We start from the raw sequence: 14,641 nt of genomic DNA, 5'->3' as shown, positions 1-14,641 counted from the left end.
GCTAAGTCATGTCCAGCTCTTTGTGAACCCATGGACTGCAGGACACCAGGCCTCCTTGTCCTTCACCATCTCCTGGAGTTCGTCCAAGTTCATGTCCATTGAATCGGTGATGCCATCCAACCATCTCATCCTCTGCCACTCTCTTCTCCTTTTGCCTTCAATCTTTCCCAGCATCTATCTCTATTATTTTCCATCACTGTTTATGGTGAGGTACTGAGGAGAGTTACTTGTGCTGTACAGTAAATCCTAGTTGTGTATCTCCTTTATATAGTCGTGAGCATCTGTTCATTGTTTTTTAATGCGATCATCTGGTCTCAGACCACAGACAAAGCAGTTAAAGACTCTCTTCTCCCATAATAGGAAGTCAACTACACCTGCATGGAGCCCAGCCCTGACTGACTTGCCTTTGGCCTCAGGTGGCCTTACCCAAGTCTGCCCCTGGGCCTCCCCTCAACGATTCTCCATGACAACCCACCAGCAGTCCCACCAACAGCGAGAGCCTGGCACAAGTCCAGGTGACCATCCTGATTCAATACAGAGGATTCAGAAGGTTTGGAACATTCTGGACATAGGAAAGGCACTATGCTTCACTTTCCTTTCTAACCACAGACCATCCTTGGGCTTTGATCAGTTAAAAACCATGACGTCTGGCCCCCCTTTGTGACCCTGTCTTCCACTGCTGTGCACAGCAGCCTTGAATCCCAAAGCTGTACAAGCATGCTCTTCTCCACCAGCAAGAAATGGGACAGGACAAGAGCACCATTGCTGTTTCATTTTAAAATTTCAGAGGCAGGTGGCATTTCTGCCAAAAGTAATGGGCCCTTGCATGTGTAAATTCCAATTACCCTTTCTTGGAATTAATGCTAGCTTTTTTTCCCTCTGGTCCTGCGCCCCGGTAATGTGGGATCTTAGTTCCCCGACCCGGGATGGAACTTGTTCCCCATGAGTTGGAAGCTTGGAGTCCCAACCACTGGACCACCAGGGAAGTCTCAATGCTAGCCTTTTTGATTCATCAGTCTCTTCTGAGATGCGCCCCACAAAACTTGTGCAAGCTGCCCACGCACGAGTGTATACATGTGTGCTGTGTGTGTTTGTACATGTGTCTAAACTATGCCCCACCAGGGCAGGAGGAGCCTATCTTCCTTGGATGACTCTCAGTTTCCACACTGGCTTAAGCTCTCTCCCCAAACATACTACTTTCCCTCCTGTAGGTTTTTACACTGTTCCTCTCAAGCATTATTAATTTTTTCAAGCAGCAAACTGTCAAGATTTATGACTCTTAGCATGGCTCCTACCCAATGCATCTTGGATTGATTATTTCCTAAAATACCTCCAAGGTTGGAGCACGTACCAGTGCCTGGCTCCAGCATCACTCACACAGGAGAGTTCGTCCCCAGCAAATAATAAAAACCAACTGTAATGGATATTTGCGGGCTTTTTCAGAGGGTCCCTAGGTCCTCTGTCCTGTGGATCCCCACAATGACCCTTCATGAAGGGCTGAGTGGGGCAAGACGTGCTGACCCCATGTCATGGATGGAAGAGTCTAGGCTGAGGGAGATCAAAAGACTTGTCCAACAAGAATCATCTAGTAAGTGGTAGAAGAAGGGCCAGAAACCAGATACTCAGTGTCCTCACGTGGACCTCTTGCTCCCAGTCCTCAATGCCCCTCACTGTTGAGCTGGAGGAAGCCCGGGACTCTGGGTGGCCCAGTCCCAGTCATCAACAACTCTCTCCTGTACCACCAGCCTCATCTCCAGAAAGCATGTGACACCAACATGTCCCAGTCCCCAGGTGACTTTGCTAAGAATCACCCCACTCAATTCGTTATAACAGCCCCTTCCTCCCCTTAAACCACATGCTCTGCTGGAGCTAAACCTAACCCATCAGAACCAGGGAAATCCCTCAGCATCTCCAACTAGGCAAGGTTTTCATCATACTTCATTCTCTCCATTTCCACCATGGATGGGGCAGCATGACTTTGCCATCGGTGGGATCCAGCTATGGTCACTTTTACATGCATAAAAGTGAAATAAATTACGATCACATTTCCTAAAGAACCAACCCCCAATGTAGCCATCCTGGAGCACAATAAATTGATTGTGACAGTTCTTTCCCTTCTCGAGTCTCTGCCCAGGACAGAGATCTTTGCCGTTAGATCCTATGGGCAATGCCATAGAAGTCTGCCGTTAATGCTCTGGTGTTGACTCAAGCACTCATTTCGGCTGGTCCATTTCAAGACATCAAGTAAAAGTTTCAGAATGAAGACAAGGCTTAATTTGATGGATTTCCTTACTAGCACACACTTTTAACATCTTCTCCACTCATAAATTCTCCCTTTTCTTCAGTTCTTCTTTCATTTCATTTTCCTTTGATTTACTAATTGTTCTTAAATAAAGAATGTCTAATATTTACAAGGTCCCCCCATATTCAATTGGCAGCATACTGAACTGCCCATGCTAGTAATGATCAATCAAATAATTAATGCATTTTTTGACATACATTCTTGCAGTATTTCTACTTATCTATATATTCATTTAGGCTGATTGAATATATTCAAGCCAAACTCAATTCCCATATCAGACTATTACCTTATAGTAATTTTAAATTATAATGATTCCATAAATGTATAGAGAATATACTCAAACTTGTATTTTATCCTAAATTATACTCTATGATATTTACATTTCTGCTTAATAAATTCAGTCTCAAATAGAAGGAAGGCAATTTCCCCTAAAATAACCTTCATTTCTTTATAAAGCACTTGATATCTCAGTGAACTCCAGGAGTTGGTGATGGACAGGGATGCCTGGCGTGCTGCGATTCATGGGGTCGCAAAGAGTCGGACACGACTGAGCGATTGATCTGATCTGATCTGATCTAATATATCAGACCTTCGTGATACAATATTCTATTACAAAGCAAATTCTACAGAAATGTATATTTTTTTATTTTATAAGCCCAGAGAGTCTCCAAAAGACAAACATTCCTTCTTCTTCAACTAAAATCAACTTGATTGAACACTGCATGGGTGTCTATAATCTGAGCTTTCTTTCCTCTGATATTAAAAGACCCTTACTGTCCCCTTCATAACCCATTGGCAAGCCCTGTTAGGAGCCCAGCCAAGAGGACTGGGCAAAAATAGGTTCCTGATCTTAGTTTTCCAACATCAGTCCCCAAACTGGCATATTTGCTTCTTCTATCTTCTGGTTTCAATTTCCCTAATTTAGTTACATTTAATCAGTCTTACTGAATACATAGTCAATACCAGATGGTCAATACTGAAATCAGATTGATTATATTCTTTGCAGCCAAAGATGGAGAAGCTCTATACAGTTGGCAAAAACGAGACCAGGAGCTGACTGTGGCTCAGATCATGAAATCCTTATTGCCAAAGACAAACTGAATTGAAGGGAGTAGGAAAAACCACTAGGCTATTCAGGTATGACCTAAATCAAATCCCTTACGATTATGCAGTGGACGTGACAAATAGATTCAAGGCATTAGATCTGACAGACAGAGTGCCTGAAGAACTATGGATGGAGGTTTGTGACATTGTACAGGAGGCAGTGATCAAGACCATCCCCAAGAAAAAGAAATGAAAAAAGGAAAAATGGTTGTCTAAGGAGGCCTTACAAATACCTGAGAAAAGAAAAGTAAAAGGCAAAGGAGAAAAGAAAAATATACCCATTTGAATGTAGAGTTCCAAAGAATAGCATGGAGACATAAGAAAGCCTTCCTCAGTGACCAATGCAAAGAAACAGAGGAAATCAACAGAATGAGATTAGAGATCTCTTCAAGAATATCAGAGATACCAAGGGAACATTTCATGCAAAGATGGGCTCAATAAAGGACAGCAATGGTATGGACCTAACAGAAGCAGAAGATATCAAGAAGAGGTAGCAAGAATACACAGAAGAACTACACAAAAAGATCTTCATGACCCAGATAATCACGATGGTGTGATCACTCACCTAGAGCCAGACATCCTGGAATGCGAAGTCAAGTGGGCCTTAGGAAGCATCACTACAAATAAAGCTAGTGGAGGTGATGGAATTCCAGTTGAGCTATTTCAAATCCTAAAATATGATGCTGTGAAGGTGCTGCACTCAATATGCCAGGAAATTTGGAAAACTCAGCAGTGGCCACAGGACTGGCAAAGGACAGTTTTCATTCCAATCCCAAAGAAAGGCAATGCCAAAGAATGCTTCAACTACCGCACAATTGCACTCATCTCACACGCTAGCAAAGTAATGCTCAAAATTCTCCAAGCCAGGCTTCAACAGGATGTGAATCATGAACTTCTAGATGTTCAAGCTGGATTTAGAAAAGGCAGAGGAACCAGAGATCAAATTGACAACACCTGCTGGATCATCAAAAAAGCAAGAGAGATCCTGAAAAACATCTACTTCTACACCAAAGCCTTTGACTGTGCAGATCACAACAAACTGTGGAAAATTCTTCAAGAGATGGGAATACCAGACCACCTGATCTGCCTCCTGAGAAATCTGCATGCAGATCAAGAAGCAACAGTTAGAACCAGACATGTAACAACAGATTGGTTCCAAATCAGGAAAGGAGTATGTCAAGGCTGTATATTGTCACCCTACTTATTTAACTTATATGCAGAGTACATCATGAGAAACGCTGGGCTGGATGAAGCACAAGCTGGAATCAAGATTGCTGGGAGAAATGTCAATAACCTCAGATATGTGGATGACACCACCCTTACAGCAGAAAGTGAAAAAGAACTAAAGAGCCTCTTGATCAAAGTGAAAGAGAGTGAAAAAGTTGGCTTAAAACTCAACATTCAGAAAACTAAGATCATGGCATCTGATCACTTCATAGCAAATAGATAGGGAAATATTGGAAACAGTGACAGACTTTATTTGGGGGAGGGGGCTCCAAAATCACTACAGATGGTAACTGCAACCATGAAATTAAAAGACCCTTGCTCCTTGGAAGAAAAGCTATGACCAACCTAGACAGCATATTAAAAAGCAGAGACATTACTTTGCCAACAAAGGTCCATCTAGCCAAAGCTATGGTTTTTCCAGTAGTCATGTATGGATGTGAGAGTTGGACTATAAAGAAAGCTGACTGCCAAAGAATTGCTGCTTTTGAACTGTGGTGTTGGAGAAGACTCTTGGGAGTCCCTTGGACTGCAAGGAGATCCAGCCAGTCAATCCTAAAGGAAATCAGTCCTGATTATTCACTGAAAGGACTGAAGCTAAAGCAGAAACTCCACTACTTTGGCCACCTGATGTGAAGAACTGACTCATTGGAAAAGACCCTGATGCTGGGAAAGATTGAAGGCAGGAGAAGGGGACAACAGAGGATGAGATGGTTGGATGGCATCACCAACTTGAAGAACATGAGTTTGAGTAAGCTCTGGGAGTTGGTGATAGACAGGAAGGCATGGTGTACTGCAGTCCATGGGGTCACAAAGAGTTGAACATAACTGAGCGACTGAACTGAACTGAATACATGTCCTGTATTATAATAAACCTTCAATTATTTTAGCAAGAAAATGAACCAGAGTAAAACATACAAATAGAATAAGTAAATGGGCTTCAAGGATTCAGTCCTCTGGGGCCTGCTTTAAACAAGACTCTTGCCTACTGGGCTACCTAGTCCTGACCCTCCCTCCAAAAGGGGTCCCAAGTCTGTTCACTGCTTCCATCTCCCATCACCATCTTGAACCTGGACTATTCTAACAGCCTTTCAGCTGGCCTCCTGTTGCACTCTGCCTCAAATATCAGCCAGGATGATCTTAGTATCAAGGCAAAATTTACATACAGCAAAATGCACAGAGCGTAAATGCATGAGCTCTGGTCCATCATCAATTAAGATCACGGGACATCCCTGTGCCACCTAGAAAGTTTCCTCATTCTCCTTTACAGGGTCACCACCCCCATGGGCACCACTGTTCTCTTGTCATCAATATTCACTAGCTTTTCCTGTTCTTGAACTTAGAAAAAATGGAAGTACACAGTATGTACTTTCACATCTGCCTTCTTCTGGGCAAACAAGGCGCCCACGCTGCTCTGTGTATCTGTCGTTCATTCTTTGTCATGGCCAAGTAGTCTTCCATCTGCAGATGTTCCACAGTTTGTCCAATCCCTTATTGATGGACATTTGTGTTGTGTTCAGCATGGGCTTATTTCAAGTAAAGTTGAGGTAAGCATTCATGAACAAGTCCCTGTGGGGATATGTGTTTCCATTTCTCTGTTGTAAGCCCCCAGGAATGCAACTGCTGGTTAAAGGGTTGTAAGGAAGTGCTGAACACTTGTGCAGAATGACTATACCATTTTCCACTCCGACCAACAGTGCGTGAGAATTCTAGTTTCTCCAAATCCTCATCAGTATTGTCTTTCCCACCTTCAGCTATTCTCAAGGGCTTGCGATGTCATCTCACTGTGGGCTCTTTGGCTTGTTGGGTGCTGGCTGGCTGGGTTTGTTTGGCTGCACCAGGTCTTCAGGCCCAAGTGAGAACTCTTAGTTGTGGCATGTGGGATCTAGCTGCCTGGCCAGGGATCAAACCTGGGCCCCTACACTGCAAGCTCGGAGTCTGAGCTACCCAGCCACCAGGAAAGCCTCTCATTATGATTTAAATGTGCATTTCTCAGATGACTAAAGATGCTGAGCACATTTTTCTATGCTTATTGGCCATTTGGACCCTTTTATAAAGGGTCTATTCAAGTCTTTGGCCCATTTTTTACATTGAATAGTTTATCTTCTTAGCATTTAGCTCTAAGAACCCTTTATATGTCCTGGGTACAAGGCTTTTGTATCTGGACATAATTTTTTCAGATATATGCATTGTAGGCATTTTTTCCTGGTTTGGTGATTGTCTTTTTCTTCTCTTCATGATGTCTTTTGATGAACAACAGCTTTTAATTTTGATAAAGATCAATTTATCAGTTCTTTTTCTTTTATGTGTTTAGCATTTGACGTCCTCTCTAAGAAACCTCTGCCTTCTCCTTTGTTCTTCCACAAACTCTAATTGTGGAATTCATGTTTAGGTGTATAATACATCTCAAATTATTTTTGTGTGTAGCGCGAGGTAGGGATCAAAGCTAACTTTTTTTCTATAAGTTTATAAGTCATTCCAGCACTATTTATTGAGAAGACTTTTATTTTCCCATTGAATTGCCCTGGCAACATTGTCCAAAAATCTATTGATCACTCATGTGTGGATTTATTTTAGGACTCTCTATTCTGTCCTATTAATCTGTGTGTCTGACCTTATGCCAATACCACATAATCTTGAGACACTGTGAACAAGTCTTGAAATCAAATAGTGAGAGCTCTCCAAATGTGTCCTTTTTTAGAACCGCTTTAACGATTCCAGGTCTTTTGCATTTCCATAAACATTTTTTGAATAAACTTGTAAATTTTGACCGAGATACTATAATACTTCCTTTTTCATTTAAATTTATCTATTTCAATTGGAGGCTAATTACTTTACAATATTGTATTGGTTTTGCCATACACGAACATGAATCTGCCACGGGTGTAATACTTTCAAAACAAGCATTACAGGACTTCCCTGGTAGTCCGGTGGTTAAGACACGACACTTCCACTGCAGAGGGCATAGGTTCAATCCCTGGTCAGGGAACTAAGATTCCATGCTGTGCTGTGTGGTCAAAAACTAGGAAAATATAATAAGCATTATACTGTGCTTCCCTACCTCCTCTTCCCTATCCACCCTTGAGAAAACCCTCCTATGACTACAGTTACCTTTGCAAAACAAATCCAGGATTCTCACTGTGGCCCCCACATCTGACCCTTCTTGCTCTCAGCTGTTCTTTATTCTTGGCTGATTCTCCCCTGAGGCCACAGAGTGGGGGCCCTGAGCACAGTGCTGGGAGAATTCTGTAACAAAGGCTGCCTGTCGCCACTGTGCTTCTGTCCTCCCCAGGGGCCTTGACTACTCCAGGAAAGCCCAGAAGAGGAATGACGGAAAATGACATTCCCATGGCTCTGTCCAAAGATATTTTTCACCTGTCACAATATCACTGCAGCTTTTTGACGGCTTCAGATTTTCCAAATTCTTGCCTTAAATTTAATGCCGCTTCTCTTGGCAGCATATGCTTCCTACCAAACTCCTAGCTGCCTTGGAAATTTTTATGATGATTACTGTAATCATATAATTTACCAACACTGACAGCACCATTGAAGAATGTACTGTATTGACATTACCAGCCTGATTTCATGAGCTTACTTAGCTCTTAATGGGAAGTGCACTATTTTATATGAATTTTAATGGAAAAGAGTGATGGATTGTGTACCTTGCAACTTTACCAAATTTGTTTATCAGTTCTAACAGTTTGTTAGTGGAATCTTTAGGGTTTTCTACATTAAAAAAATTATATCATCTGTGGACAGAGATAGGGTTACTTCTTTTCCAGTTTACCACGCTTGATTTTTATGTCTAGCATCGACAACCATCCGACATAAATTTACTTTTTTATTAGTTTGCTGCCTAAAATGTGAACTCCGTAATGCGGGTATATTTTTTGCCTGTTTTGTTCACTGCCTCTCGAACTACTTTGTAGTAGGCATTCAATAAATGACTGTAAAATGAATGACTCACCTCTCTTGGCACATAGCAGGGCCTTAGCAAACGATAACAGGTAATCACTATTGTTATGTTTAACATAATAGTTCAATGCAAGAAGAATCACTGTGCCTTAAAATGAGAAATTTCCATTATGCAGGATGGTTTCCAGTGCAATAAATACATAGCACCAAGCCCACAGCCGCAGTGGCGTCCCTGGCTGGGTCCTAGCTCACCCCCTGGCCCACCCTTGCAAAGAATCCCTGTAGCGTCACAGATGACAACTCTGTTCAGGTGCCAATCTACACAGAGGAACTTCTGTAAACAGGCCCTCACTCTGTCCTGTCATCTCTGCTCAAATCCTCCAGGGCTTCCCACGGGGCCAGGGCTGACCCAACCAAAGTGCTGGCCAGGTGGCCAGGGCCCAAGTCATGCAGCTGGAGCTGGGACAGGGCCTCCTGCCAGAGACAGCACGCGAGGCCCAGCGCACGGCAGCCTGTCAGGCCCCCAGGTGCTGGTACAAACAGAAGCCGGGGGGTCACGGGCAGAGCCAAGGCCAGGGTGTGGGAGCCAAGAGCGCAAAGGAGTCAGGGACCAGTCCCAGGGTGGGTGGAGCAGGTGTGCCTGGTCATCGTGCTGGCAGTGGTGGGTGACAGAGTGGGCCTGGGTGGGGCCAGAGGGGTGGTGGACAGCCTCAGCCCCCTGGCACATCCCTGCTCAGGTCCTTTCTGCAACACGCCGACAGCGTCAGTGTAATGGCTTCCTGGAAAAGCCTGCTCCTTTTCTCAGGGTTCATGAAGAAAGCAATAGTGATCCGCACTCCCTGATGCCTTCTAAGGGGAGCTGACTTTTGAAGCTTATTCCATTCCAGATCTGACCACCCCCTTGCCCCAGATATGTCTCTAAATATAAAAACCCAAACCATACCAAACAGACACTGTCTAAAATTCTGATTGAAATAATAATTACAGTATGGTGGTGGTTTAGTTACTAACTTGTGTCCGACTTTTGTGATCCCCATGGTCACTTTTGTAGCCCACCAGGCTCCTCTGTCCAGGGGATTTCCCAGGCAAGAAGCGGCAAGAATACTGGAGTGGGTTGCCATTTCCTTCTCCAGGCTCTCCAGGGTCCTTCTCCAGGGTTTGCCATTTCCAAACCCGGGTCTCCTGCACTGCAGGTGGATTCTTTACCAACTGAGCTACGAGGGAAGTCTCTAAAATTCTCGTGAAAATAATAATTACAGTATAATAAAGAATAATTTCATCAGCCACATATGGATGTGAGAGTTGGACTATAAAGAAGGCTGAGTGCCTAACCCTAACCCGAATTGTTGCTTTTGAACTGTGGTGTTGGAGAAGACTCTTGAGAGTCCCTTGGACTGCAAGGAGATCCAACCAGTCCATTCTGAAGAAGATCAGTCCTGAGTATTCATTGGAAGGACTGATGCTGAAGCTGAAACTCCAATACTTTGGCCACCTGATATGAAGAGCCGATTCACTGGAAAAGACCCTGGCTGGCAAAAACTGGGGGCAAGAGGAGAAGCAGGTAACAGAGGATGAGATGGTTGGATGGCATCACCGACTCAGTGGCAACATGAATTTGAGCAAGCTCTGGGAGATAGTGAAGGACAGGGAAGCCTGGTATGCTGCAGTCAGTGGGATCACAAAGAGTCTTGGCAACTGAACAATATACTCTTAAAACTTATCTCAGATTCCAAAGAGCTTTTGTTTACACAGGTTGTATCTATCAAGTTGCCATACAATTAAAGCTGAGAATTTCTAAAATATTTACTCATTTAAAAACAATAATGAACCTATTACATGTTAATGTAAATGACAAAATTCTTATGAAAAACAACCATCATTTTCAAGCCAAAAAATAATCAATGAGAAGAATGGTATTGTTTTGCATTTTTACAAATTGCTTTAGCATCTGGCTAATAAAGCCAGCTGGCCTCTCGCGCCTGCTTCTGCGCTCCATGTTTTGCCCTACGCTGTTTGGGTTGCAATTGATGATGAAAATCTGCTGTCATGCTTGCAGGCAGCTGACGTCTACTTTTCAGGTAGAATCAAGATGTGAAAGGGTCTGGAGTAACCCCGAGGGGTCCTCAGATTATGCTTTGAGAACCACTGGCTTAGATAATAAAGATGCTACCACACCCACAGCCCACGTGGCTCATGTTAGGATGAGAAGAGCTCAGGTGGGAAAGAAGACGGCTGAGGTGGGGGTGGAGGAAGCAGTCACGGGTGCAGTGGGGCTGCAAACCCAGATACCCATCCCCATTCCTCCTACACTTGGCCAGGAATAGCCTGAGTCCCACTGGCTCCCTCCTGGGAAAAGGAAATATTAAGATGAAGTATCCCTGAGTCAGCCCCGAACCATGATTCAGTTCAGTCACTCAGTCATGTCTGACTCTTTGTCACCCCATGGACTGCAGCACACCAGGCTTCCCTGTCCATCACCAACTCCCAGAGCTTACTCAAATTCATGTCCATTGAGTCCGTGATGCCACCCAACCATCTCATCCTCTGTCATCCCCTTCTCCTCCTGCCCCCAATCTTTCCCAGCATCAAGGTCTTTTCCAGTGAATCAGTTCTTCACATCAGGTGGCCAAAGTAGTGGAGTTTCAGCTTCAGCATCAGTCCTTCCAATGAATAATCAGGACTGATTTCCTTTAGGATGGACTGGTTGGACCTTCTTGCAGTCCAAGAGACTCTAAAGAGTCTTCTCCAACACCAAACTTCAAAAGTATCAATTCTTTGGTGGTCAGCTTTCTTTATAGTCCAACTCTCACATCCATACGTGACTACTGGAAAAACCATAGCTTTGACTAGATGGACCTTTGTTGGCAAAGTAATGTCTCTGCTTTTTAATATGCTGTCTAGGTTGGTCATAGCTTTTCTTCCAAGGAGTAAGTGTCTTTTCATTTCATGGCTGCAGTCACCATCTGCAGTGATTTTGGAGCCCAATAAAATAATTATAAGAAATAATTTAAGATTATTATTAATATTTAATAATCATTAAATTATTATTAAATTTAAATATAATCATTAAATTATTATAATTTAATGATTATAAGAAAATAAAGTCTCTCACTGTTTCCATTGTTTCCCCATCTATTTGCCATAAAGTGATAGGACCAGATGCCATGATCTTAGTTTTTGGAATGTTGAGTTTTAAGCCAGCTTTTTCACTCTCTCCTTTCACTTTCATCAACGGCTCTTCAGTTCCTCTTTGCTTTCTGCCATAAGGGTGGTGTCATCTGCATATCTGAGGTTATTGATACGAACCATGATTGGCAGGGATCAAATGTGGGATGGGAACAATCTAGAGAGACAGTGCGGGGTACCGAGAAAGAAGGTCAGCACTTCGGTTCTCAAGCCAGGACACAGCCTGCATCACCTGAAAGATGTAGATGCTGATCTGATGGGCCTGACCGACAGCCTGGGTGGCAAGAGTCTGGAAAGCTCCTTTAGGGGGTTCTAGTGCACCGGGGGGTGAAATCACCAGATCTGAGTGGGCTCAGGAAGCAACCGCCCTGGCTTTGAATCTGTGCTCCACTAGTTACACACACAGCTTACTACTTGCGTGTGTGTGCACGTATGCTCAGTCGCTCAGTTGTGCCCAACTCTTTGCCACCCCCTGGACTGTAGCCTGCCAGTCTTCTCTGTCCATGGGATTTTCCAGGCAAGAATACTGGAGTGGGTTTCCATTCCCTATGACCTCTAGTCAATTCCTCAGCCTCAGTTTACTCATCGGAGAAGGCAATGGCACTCCACTCCAGTACTCTTGCCTGGAAAATCCCATGGATGGGGGAGCCTGGAAGGCTGCAGTCCGTGGGGTCGCTGAGGGTCGGACATGACTGAGTGACTTCACTTTCACTTTCACACATTGGAGAAGGAAATGGCAACCCACTCCAGTGTTCTTGCCTGGAGAATCCCAGGGACGGCGGAGCCTGGTGGGCTGCCGTCTATGGGGTTGCACAGAGTCGGACACGACTGAAGCGACTTAGCAGAGCAGCAGCAGTTTACTCATCTGTAAAATGAGAATACCTTTAAGGTTGTCAGGAATACTAAATGAGATCATCCATTCATTCAAAGTTCTTAGAGCTGCAACTGGCACAAAATACGAATTTAGTAAACGTGAGCTGTTGTTACGAGTTATGGTGATTTGGGTGCAGACCATCAGCCTACACGGACAAGTGTTTGAGGAGATGGGACCAGGCACCCAAGGAAGGGGATGGGGTCCAGTTCTAGCGCTTCCACAAAAGAGATATCCCAACCGGGTCCTCTGTGTCTTCATCTGGAAATCCTGGGAGCTAGGACTTCCACCATGCAGGACCTGGTCCTGAATTCTCAGGGAGAGAGGAGAGAGTTGACTGAGGGGCACAAAGACGATGCTGCTGGAAGCGGGTGCAGGAAGAGTCAAAAAGGTGCAATGAGATTATTCACACTGTGTGTGTGTGTGGGGGGGGTGTGCACGCGCACATGTGCAAGTGTATATGCTCTGTAGTCAAGGTCAGATACTGTTTTCCTTTTCAAATTATCGAAACATCTCTAATCTAGAGCAGATGACAGAGGGGAGAAGACAGAGTGGAAACATTTTAATGGCTTCTTCTCAGCCTGTGGGCTGTCTGCCGAGACTTGAGACAAATGCGGCTCGCTCCTCGTTCGTCTTCAGGAACATCATCATCACATGTTACACGCCGCCCTCTGCCTGGGCGCTCATCAGATCGTCCCCGAAAGTTAAGAGCAACACGAGGGCCAGGGAAAGATGGAAGGACTTGGACCACTCTCTGATCGGGCAGTGCAGCCATGACTCAATAATTTCAGGAAGAAGCAGATAAATCATGGATGAATCATACAACACTTCTTCTAGAATTACTGGCTGTGGACAGCTCCTCCAGCTGTTCACGGGGTAGAATTTGAGAGTCTTTACACACAGATGTGCTGCTGAATCTTAGGACACCCGTCCCCCAAGAGGAGCCTGTGCCCTGGTGACCGATGACCGACTAGTTTAATTTCCTTCAGGCTTTTTGACTTTTGCTAATTCACGCAGAGAGAAGTGCCAAACAGCCTGAAATAAGTAACAGAAATGAACTGGAGGGATCATCCAAGGCCAATCCTGTGCCTCCCAGAGGAATCATACCTAATCATCCAGGACAGAGCTGTCTGGCTGCTGAAGACCTCAGAGGGAGCCAAGGAAACAGGAAGCTAATTGGATGCAGGGCTTCACACGCTTCATGGGAGCAAGAGTGCACAGGCTATGCCTTCAGACATGGGGGTCGGGCTGAAACTGGCAAACCTCATTACAGGATTAACTCTCACGTCTGGGTCTTGAATTTTGACACTAAGTTAAGCCTTAGACATAATGGGCTGATTAAAGGGGCAGGGGACTGGCCCCCATGTCAAGTTCTTACCTTCCCCCCAGCCCCAGGCTGGATGCATTTGGAGGCCTGGCTGTGATGGAGAAAGCAGCTGAAAGCAAAGAGGGATTAGGGTTTCTTTATGTTTGGTTGGTTGGTTGGTGGGCTGTTTGGTTGGTAATTCGGTTGGTTGTTTGTTTTGTTGGTTAGTTGGTTGGTAGGCTGGTTGTTTATTTTGTTGGTTAGTAGGTTGGTTAGTTGGTTGGTTGGTTAGTTGGCAGGTTGGTAGGTAGGTTGTTTGGTTGTTAGGTTGGTTGGTTGGTTAGGTGGTTGGTTGTTGGTTGGTTGTTTTCTTGGTTGGTCATTAGTTGGCAGGTTGGTAGGTTGTCTGGCTGGTAGGTTGGTTGGTAGATTAATTGGTTGGTTGTTTGGTTGTATTCACTTCTTTTTTTTTTTAATTTTATTTTATTTTTAAACTTTACATAATCGTATTCACTTCTAAATGTATGTTCCATTTAGAGGCAATTCACCAGTTTGGACATCTACTTTGCCAGTATGTTCTGATTGGTGCAAAACTATTTTCCAGGCTTTGCCCAGCATGTGTCACCCTGTTCTGTGGGTGTTTCCTTGCACATACTCTCCATCTAAGGGTGACAATGCTGTGCCCCTGTCACCTCGGAGGGACTGCAGGACCTCACCAGGAGATACCAAAGCT

The 14,641-nt window shown here is 44.3% G+C and overlaps 1 protein-coding gene across 3 annotated transcripts in view; it reads right to left on the bottom strand.

Moving 5' to 3' along the window:
* ACOXL (acyl-CoA oxidase like) overlaps positions 1 to 14,641 on the bottom strand; it is a 329,296-nt gene that overhangs the window by 287,683 nt on the left and 26,972 nt on the right. The window lies entirely within an intron of this gene.

Source organism: Bos mutus, chromosome 11 (genome assembly GCF_027580195.1).
Source record: "Bos mutus isolate GX-2022 chromosome 11, NWIPB_WYAK_1.1, whole genome shotgun sequence".
Classification (NCBI taxonomy): domain Eukaryota; kingdom Metazoa; phylum Chordata; class Mammalia; order Artiodactyla; family Bovidae; genus Bos; species Bos mutus.
Note: the sequence above shows the minus strand (reverse complement) of the source record. Positions and strands in the feature narration are given on the sequence as shown.